This window comes from Anas platyrhynchos, chromosome 3 (assembly GCF_047663525.1).
Source record: "Anas platyrhynchos isolate ZD024472 breed Pekin duck chromosome 3, IASCAAS_PekinDuck_T2T, whole genome shotgun sequence".
Taxonomy (NCBI): domain Eukaryota; kingdom Metazoa; phylum Chordata; class Aves; order Anseriformes; family Anatidae; genus Anas; species Anas platyrhynchos.
The window spans coordinates 39,953,968-39,964,933 of record NC_092589.1 but is presented as its reverse complement, the minus strand read 5'-3'; positions in this window follow the sequence as shown (position 1 = coordinate 39,964,933).

The following is a 10,966-nucleotide window of genomic DNA, read 5'->3' as shown; positions in this document are numbered from 1 at the left end:
ATAATGTCTGTCTAAAAAAATATATTTTGCTAGTCTATAACTGAAAATACAGCTGAAAAGTACAAAAGTTTTCGTCTACAAACATTTATTTCTTAATATTCCAAGGAACAAAAGCATCCCAAGTTTAGATTCAAATTTTCAGTTATTAGTATCCGAACTTCTCACTAGCTTTAACACAAACCTGTTGTGCACCTCTGAGGTACTGAAATCTCATTCCCGTTTTGTGGATGAAGAAAGAAAGAAGGTAAGATGAGATCCTATGATTTTCCCAGATCTGGAAGTCTATAGTAAAGTCAGAGGCTGTGCTGAGCTCCCATGACTGTCTTTTATCTCTGTCAGCTCAAAAGGGATTTGGAACAGGAGTTATCCCAGATTTACAAGAGGACCAGCCACTGTTATCCAAAATTTGGATACTCCCTGTGGTACTATAGTTTCTGAGTTCAATCCTTATTCAAGACACACAACAGAAAGCTAAGCCCCTAATTGAGAATCATTACAACAACTCAAAGCATGCTGAAGTAGACCACATCTTTTCACATACTGACATACTCTGTTCTACAACTCCATTTGCCTCTACCTTATACCCTTCTCTAATCATTCTTTTTTAAATGGAAGGTGAGAAGCAACACAGAATGAGAGAACCCAGAGAAGAAAAGTTGCAAAGATTTTCTCAGTTCCTTCAACAACAGAGTATAATAAAATGATACTAAACACAAGGAAATATGTGATGTGCATGTGTCTACCGTAACAGGACACCTTAACATTTAATTCTTCAGTCAGAGAAAAAATAATCTATCCTCTTAATGCAAGAAGGAATAAGACAAACAAATACAGTAATTGTGATAGTAGTTAAAGGAGGATAGAAAGATGGGAAGAATGACCATGGTAGGAAAAATATCTTCTCTGCCAGCGTGTAGGGGAAAAGCTGCCATCATTAGGAAGACAGACTATGGGGATACTGATCCACTACAGACACCACCCACAGCTGCCTGTGCCTTCTCACAAAACCTAGGTGTAGTTAGGACTAGCTGCTCAGTCTGCATGAAAAAGTGAGCCTTGCCACAGGAGGCCATCTTAGCACACAGACCTCAGCCAGAAGAGGCAGATGCCTTGCCAGCAGGGCATGCGAAACATGCACTGAAGTGCAGTGAAGTAACTGACTTCAAGTAAGCTGAGCAGACTCAGCTTCAGCTTGTGTAGGGTCAAAGAGCACGCCTATGTGTGCCAGGTCCGCAATGCTTACTTCACTAGTCTGACAAAAAAAAACAAAAAACACCAACCCCTTAGTACAGAAATCTGTTGTGTCCCACAAATAGTTAATCTTGGAGAAGAGTCCCTCAATCAAAAAAAGCAAGAACTGCCCACTGTGTGGGTACAGCCTTCAGCATACCACCTTCTGCAGTGCGTGCAACACTGTGTCTGTAAAACACTTCATCCAGCTGGGAAAAAAATAAAAAATCGAGACAGAGTGAGTGTAAACATATTCCCATAACACATGAAGTAGGGACAAGTGGACAAGTACTTGACTACATGAGTTTCACAGCTCACTGGGTGTCATTCCAAAAAGCATCTGTCACTGCCGCTGGCAATGAATTTTGAAAACAACTGTATTTTGCATCTCAGAGTTTAACAGGATTGCACAGCCGCCAACAAACAATCAAAGCCTAAAGACCTAACAAATGTGTGCTTTACCTCTCCAGATCTTTCGCTTGGTTATATTATCAGTGACAGGAGTGACAATGTTGTTAGGATGGTGTTAGACAGCAAATTCACACGTGGATCTAACTTGTCAAGTCAGCACGCTCAGATTGAACATTTGCACGATTCTCTTAAGAGGAATTTCTCTCTATATTTTTTTTTTTTTCTCATGCTAAACATATTCTGCTTGAGGTTTATAAACTTTTACCCATGTCAGTAATTCCAGAAGAGCAAGTGCTGGTTTAGGAAATTTTGTGTCTCACAAACAACACCAAAAAAAAACAAAAAACAACCAACAAACAGAAAACACTTACTGCTTCCATGCTGAGATGCAGGTAGATGAGAAATGTTTATAGTGGCTAAAAATTTAGAGGGTTAATGATGGCCTCTTCATGTCACTGGGAATTTGGCTGTAGTAGCAGAAAGATTTATCCTTACCTGCATAGTAACAATAGATGTGAGAAATTATTGCACCAGAGGTTGTATTAATGCATAGTAAAATAGAGTTCCAGACTATACAAATGTAAGGTTTAAAAGAAAAGAGATGGGGAAAGAAAAAAGGCACAGAGAGGTAAATTAACCAGGCTGTGCTCCATGGCAGAGTCAGAAACAAAACTCCAGTATATATTGTTCTAAAATATATTATTCTCCCATACAGGCCCATTCAAGGTCTACAACTGAATTATGCAGAGGAGCTGTCCCTTTGTCAGAGACGAGGGGAAAAGTTAGAATGTAACTATGACCAAAACAGCTGCTCTAGAGTTGCTATAGTTTTGTATCAAAAGCAAATAAATAGATAAATAAATGGTCACTTTAATATTAATTTGAATAGCCTCTGAGTTTGTATTTACCTGTGTGCCTGCAAAAGTGTTGTGGGGAAATGGCCACAGTCAAAGCCATTGCTTTCTCTAAGAACAGACTAGCCTAAACATATATGGTTTTCCTCCCAAAGCCCCTTTCTGCCCTATCAGCCACATTACATCTTTACAAAAAAAAAAAAAAAAAAAAAAAAAAAAAAAGGGAAAACAAAAAGAGAGAACTAGGACAAATACAAACTGGATTCTTCTGCTGATACAAGAATATTATTAGTAAGAAGCATGAAGTGATGTGATATCTTATCATCATGGCCATAGCAAGGAAGGCTTCCTGACTTCTTACCAGAACAAACTGTTACTCTGAGGTGAAATTTTAGTATAGCATCACAAAGGAAACTTTTAATGCTGTGTTCATCCTAATATTCAACAAGTGCAGTGGGTGCATATTCCTGTAAAGCATTTGTGATGCTTCCTGAGAGGGAAACAACAGTAAAAGGTAGTCCTGAAGAAAGCAAAGCTACACATACAATTACAAACATCTCCATCTAAGAGATTTATTTTGGTTACTAATGTTTCTTCTCTTACCCATCATATCTTTTGTTTTGATGCTGATTTTGGGCCCAGCTGAGAATTCAAACATTCTATTAGATCATATCTTCACAAATACTGTTGTACTAACATCAGTTTCTACCCTATGAAGAGGAAAAATATAAAATCGGAATCATCTTTCCACCATATGAGTCAGAAACACATCCCTTTTAAATATAGAACAGAGAATATAGCTGGCTTTGTTCAACACTTCTTTCTAGGCTGTAAGAAATTATTGTCTATTTAAAATGTGTGGATGTTAAGAATGAAAAAAAGGATTAAATCATGTACTGGAAATCACAAGTTTTTTTTTTTTTTTTCTTCTTTCTTTTCCTAGCAGCTGTATAGCAACTTAACACTTCAGTTTTCCTAAGAAGCTGTCTACATTTATTAGTGGGCTTTGGCTAAATTGCTACAGAAAAACTATGTTAAGAAAGAACAACCTCTGCAGAAAGGAAAGTGATGTTTGAAGTAATTGCCTAATGATGCTTTTTTCTACTTCTGTCCTAGGATCTGTAGCTTGGATTATATACATGCTTTACTGGGGGGTAGTAAATTGTCATTCTCTCTACGGATTTACAAGATCAATCTTGGTAATTTGTTAGTTACAGTGTATGTAATGTGATATTATTGCTCATGTTACACAAGAGGATTACATGGCTTACTAAATAAAGCAGTGGACTTTACATTAGGGACCATACTTCCTTCCAGACTGATGCCTAGACAAGTAAAATTAGATCGGTGATCTCAGCCTTAGGACCATCTCTGGTGAATATGGACTCAGATCCCTAAATGACTAAACACAACTTAGGCCATCACTCATCTTTGTATGCTCACTCCTAACACCTGGATTCCAGATTCTTAAACATTTTTTATTCATCAGCTGTTGAAACATACCAGTGTGTGGTTTTCTGTGCAAGATTTACCAAGTCCCAGATTTGTACCTATGCTTCTGTGGGTTTATTAAGGGCCAGCAAAATTCTGTTCAGGTTGTATAAAGACAGTCAAAGACTATGTTGAACAGGCTTCATATTTTGTAGGTTGAATACAATACTTCTGTTGTTGAAAGTCCCCTGCTGTTAAAACTAAACACTTTTTTTTTTTTTTTGGTAATTTTGCTGTCACAGATTAAATCTCTTTCCTTCATGCATGAAGTCTGCCATTTTTATTAGTGGCAGACAGTTATCTGTCCATAGATGTCTTACCCCTCTTCTCCACAATTAATTTTAAAACTGTTTTCTGAGTACTGGTTTGCATTTTTTTTTTTTTTTTGCATTTCAGGTGAAGTGAGTCCTACAATTGTACATAATATTCCAGATGAAACTGGTTAAAAGAGAATGATATTTTAGCCACCTAGAATCAAATCATTAATATTCATGTTCCTTTGATTTTTTTTTCCCATTCTAAAACTTTTGAATAATTTTTACCTGTCTCTGTTTATCCACAGAAGGATAAAGCCCAGCATTGCTCTGTCAGCTGTGATCATGAGAGATCATATCTGTGGTTGGAGGACTTGGTATGTAAGTGAAGTCAGACTAGCCATAGACCCTTCAACCCTAGTAACTTTTGATAACCCTCAAGCATATATCAATTCCTTTGCATTCTCAAATCAGTGAGTCAATGAATAATGATTAGATTTTCAAAATACTTAGGTGCTCCAAAGTGTGTGGGGCATGCTTAAAATAAGTACTAACCTTAAAGACAAATCAGAGCTAAATCAGACACCCACTACCCACTTCTACAAGTCTTCTAAACTGGTGCCCAGCAGTTGGTCCACATAAGCCTGAGGGCCTGTCAGGGTCTCTGTGCTGAGGTCAACCTTACCCCTGATTCTGCATCCTCTCCTTTGTTTGTGGCGTGGTACTTGGAAACGTGAAAAGTACATCAGTACCAGTCCCACAAAAAAAAAAACAATCCAATCCAAACCAAACCAAACCAAACCAAACCAAACCAAACCAAACCAAACCAAACCAAACCAAACCAAACCAAACCAAACCAAACCAAACCAAAAACAAAACAAAACAAAACAAAACAACAACAAAAAAACACCTTCCTAATTTAGGACTCATCGTTGCCTCTCTTCCCTGAAAATTCATGAAGGCCTGACCCAGATAAGAAGCCCATCCAGTGCCAAAGGTTCTCCCTTTTAGCAGCTGTACTTGCCTCAGATTGTTTAGTGAAAACCCTGATGAGCCCTAAAACCAAGCAACTGAAATTTGGGACATAGTTTGTTATGTTCTTTTGATAAGATCTACTCTATTTTCTGCAGCCCTTTTTTAGGTTCATATGCATTTCTGAAGAATCCTGTTCCATGACAATGGAAATAATATGTAAATAAATAAATAACAATGGGCTATAGGTTCCTTAAGGCTCTGTTGACAGGGGAAACGGTACCATTCATCTGAGCAGTTGTGCTTTTCAGAGGAGGCAGCTGAACTATCAGGAACAGAGCTATTCATTTTAAGTGGCAACTGTCAGTAAATCACTAACTTCAGGTTACTCTTGATCAAGATTACTTAAACAAATGACCCATAGGTGAAAATATCTGCATCCCATCACCAAGTTCCAAAAGCCAGCCAACTGCTTCACCACAAATACTGCAGCTGCCATGCAATGCAGCAGAGAGCTCTAATGAGCAGTTTCAGAAGAATTGGTTTGGCTTGTTTTTTCACAAGTACACAGGCATGTTAATATGCGAGGGATGGGTAATTTGAGGGATGTTTTCCACATTTTTTCTTGCAGTTAAAATAGAACAAAAGCTTGCTGTCATTCAGACCAATACCTGCTCATCAGGCAGAAGAGGTGTGTGGCTGGGTTGCAGCTCAAATCGCTCTAGTTCATGGTAGCTGGTGTCACCAAAACATCTCCCCGCTGGGGCTCACGCACAAGGGGAACAGACCTGAATCTGGAGGAAAACTGAGCAGTGGTTGGATATCCGAGTCTGTGCAATGTGACCCTGAGACAAAGGAGGCAATGTGGCCCCATTGTCCCCCACATCTCTTTTGCCCCACCACCTAGAGATCCCCTCCAGCAAGGGGCAGTCTGGTCATGGGGTCAGCAGCTGTGAGCTTCTGCTCTGAGGGACTCTCAGGAGTGGGCACCAGCTTTGCCATGCTGAGCCCCACAGTCTCTGCCATCCAGGGTTCGGGGCTCAGAGGCAGTGCAGGTGAACCCTTATGAGATGCCACCAAGGCTCTCAGTGATCCCCAAATGAAACAGCTCTTGGGGCAAGATGGACACAGATAGTAACCTACTTCCTAGACCAAGAGGGTGGCTAGAAGAAGCAACTGCCCATTGTCTATTCAGATAAACATACTCCTGGGGCAGACCCCATGTGGTTGAAGTGCAGATAACAAGCAGAGGAACAGCAAGGCCAGTCTTCTAAAATTAGTGTTGTAAGAGGATTATTGTTTTACAGAGAAGAGATGTGGGAGTGACAGCAATGGAGCTCTGCTCTTTGAGCTTTTTATGAGAGAGTAACAAGCCTGTATAATTATCAGGCTGAAGCTCATAAAGAAACTTATAAATACATTGTCAAAGTAGTTGCAACCATTCCTGGAATTTTAACTCAAATTCAGTCTTTCCTTTCCATTCACAGGTACAAATGCCTCTGGCTTGGTGGAAGTGACTAGAGCAGAACTGACTTGCTAGTTTTTACCCTGAGAAACTGTTGGTAGCCTACAGGTAGAAATCAAAAGCGTGTCAGTTGAAATTTGGGTAAAATAAGACTCGTACAGCATTAAGGCAGTTTAAATGCTCAAATCTGCAAATTAGCCTAGTATTTGTACTTTTCTTGCTTTACCAAAAAATTGAAGTGAAACTTGCCAGTCTAGGTTATTTCACCATCAGTCAAAAATGAGGCTTTGGGCACGTACCTTCCAGATTTCTGAAATCATTTCAAATTTTTCTGCAGAGAATAAGGAGGAAGCTTCTTATCATCTAGAAAACACTAATAACAAATAAAGTTAAGAAATCCAGTTCTAACTGGTTGATAAAGCAAAAATAAAAACATGCATTTTTTTTTCCCTGTTAAACATTGGTGATTAATATTTTAGAAGGGAAACTTATGTCAGAGCTCAGCCCTATTATTTAAATATTATGTTATTATCTTGATTTTGAATTGTTGAGGAAAAAAATAGTTACTGTTAAGTTATCTACAACTTATGTTTTTGATAAATTTTCAGTGAAAACTGTATTATAAGGCCTGTCTTAATTTTCCCAGAACCTGCAGATTGTAATCTGTGTAGCATCAAACTCAATTCATACTATATACATGTACAGAAGTTCTCTGTTGGTTCAACACGGAACATAAAGAAGCTGATGTCTCCAAATGGCAAAAAAAGCTTCTAAAAGTGACAATAAAACATCTTCAAAGGCTTTTTAGTTTTTTCCACTACCACAGAAAGAAAAAACAGGTAGCTGAGGCTTGGCAGTTTAGGTGGGAAAATCTTTCGCTCCAACATGCTTTCTCCTGAGGGCATCAGGAATAATTTTAGTCCATGTCCCTCGGAAGGCTGACAGAAATTCCCTCGAAGCCAACAGGAGGATTTCCATTAACATCAACAAGCATTTGCTGAGGAGTCAAAAGACTATGTGAGTTAAATTGATGAATCAGAAATTGAAAACTGAGCCAGGCCCAGGTTGGACTTCAGGAAGCAATAGAACCATAGCTCCAAGATCAGCCTCTCTGCAGTTGCTCTGTAAGCTGCTGCACTTGGATTTACTTAGATGTTCAGTTTTTAGAAGTAAAAGTAGTGATTTGCCCATCCAGAAAACAACAACAACAAGAAAACAAAACAGAACAAAACCTACCAGCCATGACTGTCTCCCAAAACAGCAACTAGAGTAATGTCTCTCAAGACTTGCCATGTTCAATGACAAGATTTAGATAAAAGACAGGGGTATTCTGAGTCCTGACATGGGCATTTTTCTTGTCACACGTGGTACCTGATGCTCAATTTCTAAATAAACACTCAAAAATATTGATTTCCTACTTGTTTCCGAGAGGAAGCACAATGGATTTTGCCACAGCTACACAGTCCTTGAAATAATTAGGTCAACAATAATATTACTGTTCATTTTTTTGTGTGTGCTTCATTTGTACATTGTTGCTGGGCAGAAAAAGACAAGAATATGACATGTCAAAGTCTCCAGTAGCATGCATGCAATAAAAATAGCATTAAATATTGGGAGTTTTTAGAGAGGTGTTTTATCATCTGTCTTCCCTTTGCTTGTTTTCCCAAGAGACTGCAAAAAGAGCACAAAGAGAAAAATCAAAGTTAGTTGGCAAGCGACAGCTATTCCAGGTACTGTCCCTGGCCAGCTGTGTGGTCAGGCCAAGGCAGTGGGCTCCCCAAAGGCCCCAGCCTGCCTGTAGCACATGTCAAAACACGTGTGTCAGAGTGATGCCATGCCTGAAGTATGGTGAGGTCCCACCATACCTGGTCTTTGCACCAGGGATGGCCATCATTGGCACAGGCGGGACCATGTTGAGCCTGAAGGCTGAACATGGCCTCCAGAACACATGGTGAGGGCCACCATCTCATCCATCCACAAAGGAAGGGCAGACAAACACTGGAAGTCTGCAAGGTCCAACATCAGAGGCAGAGAGCTTTTTTTTTTTTTGATGTTATGGAGAAACCACATGTAATGATATCATAATATATAAATGCTATAATAGATGAATAACAAGAAGTAAAAAGTAGTTTGTATATATAAATGCTATAATAGATGAATAAAAAGAAGTAAAAAGTAATTTATTTTAAACTAGTTGGAAGCACTCTGCAAGTACCATGTAGCTTTAGCCTCCTTTCAAAAATAACTATATGTTTTTTCAAATTATTTTGAGAGATATAGCAGTCAAACACACTTGAATAGGTGGAGACTTACAATATAAATTCCATCCTCATTTACATTAAAAAGTAGTTGGTTTCCATAGTGGAAAAATGAAGGAAGCAAAATGTATCTCTTAAAAACACACATGATTAGCTGAGACAGATTTTTATGCCTGCAGATTATTACCATTTTACTTGTAAGATATCTATCTTTACTAGCAACATATTTTCTGGTTTTATTAAGAATGTCACATTGTCTTTTCCTACTTAACTGCAAATAATTCAAACAAAATGTTGGAAGTTTTCCATCACAGCTTGTTAGAAAAAAATGTTATCTTTCCAAAACAGTTATTGTAGGAAAAATCCTGAATATTTCAGATCCAGTTTCCATATTCAAACAAAGCCCGATGCACTGTGAAAATACACTTCCATAATACATGGGGACCCTCCCCTGACAAGTTCTTATACAACAGTTGCCCCTTTTGCAGTGGGGCTGCTTGGAAAAACTCGGTACAGAGCAAGTTCAGTGCTATCTGGCTAGAGAGCCTACCCACTGAGGCAAATCTTAGGCCTACAGAGTAGCAGAGGACTTCAATTCCAATCCAAATACATTCCCTTTCAGGCAAGAAATTTTAACTTTTTTGAGCAACATAAATAAATAAAATACCATAAAAAGCAAATACTTTTGTGAAAGAAATCTCCCATCATCAGAATTAGACATGTGTAAATATCTTTTTTTTTTTTTTTTTGGTAATGAAGTTGAATGAAAATATTAGTGAGCATAAAAACAATAATTAATTTTCAATCTAGCTAACTTTGTTTATTTATTTATAATGCTTATTATTGGAAAACCAAACCCCAGAACATCAAAATTGCCTTTTCATTGAAAACCTTTGGGTTTGATCTGCTGTATCCATAATTCCCAGATAATTCCTATAATAATGTTAGCTGAACTTAGAAAAGGCAATCACAAAACATCGATAATTTAAAAAACTACTGTTGAAAATACCTTTTAGGTGAACTCTGAAATTCCTGAGATGTGATCACTGTGGTTAAATTCAAGTCTACTGATTGAGAAAGAACTTCTTAAATCATGCCATTCATAAGAAATAAAAATCAACTCAAAATGAATCCAAGACAAATGTTTTTGTATGCAGGCTCAAATCTAGATTTTGAAATCATGCAAGGCTGTTAAATCCAATCAGTTTATATTTCCTCACAAACTCCATTTTCAAGCAACAGTCCACTTCATAAGCCTTTCAACATTAAGTGACATTTCTCTCAAATTATACATTTAGGTTCTATGAACACAGAATTTATAACTCATTCCAGATTATCTATATGGAATAATTCAGGTATAACAAAAGAACGCAAATCCCAAAGCTAAAGGTCATACCCCACCAAACACATCACTCAATACTTATAGGAAACCCCAAATACATGTACAGGACACCTGAATACCTGATTTTTTTTTTCTATCCAGTTGTCATGATGGGGCATGGGAAGGGATTGTTTGTGTTTTAGAAGTTAATCAACTTTTAGTGGCAGTAACTCTGAAGTGAAGTGTTACCTGGTGTGCCAGGAATGTCCTGTTTTCTTTTGTGTGGAGCCTGCCAAGGTTCTGTATTACCATCATATGCCTTTCGTAACCACTCACTATTATCAGCTTCTCAGTTTCATCTCCTGGATCGGCAGCAGTTTCTTAAAAGTATTTATTTTCTTTGCTAGCCCAGCAAAGGGCTGTCACAGCACATTGGATTACAGCAGCAAATGGGCCCACTGGAGCAGTGAGACAGGTCTGGCATCCCCAGCCTCTAACTCCCGCATGAAGGCATATCTGGGGTTGTACAGCTGGCACATCTAAAGACAGGTAGGAAAGATGGCCTACAGCTTTCCATGGCATGTGTAGATTTCATATCTCCTCTGGCAAATCACTGCTGCCAGGGACAGTGCCAATCCTTCAGGAATCACGAAAATGCCTTCAGAAATTGCAGAAATGCTGCCCAGGGGCAAATAGTTTGTCACTGAACT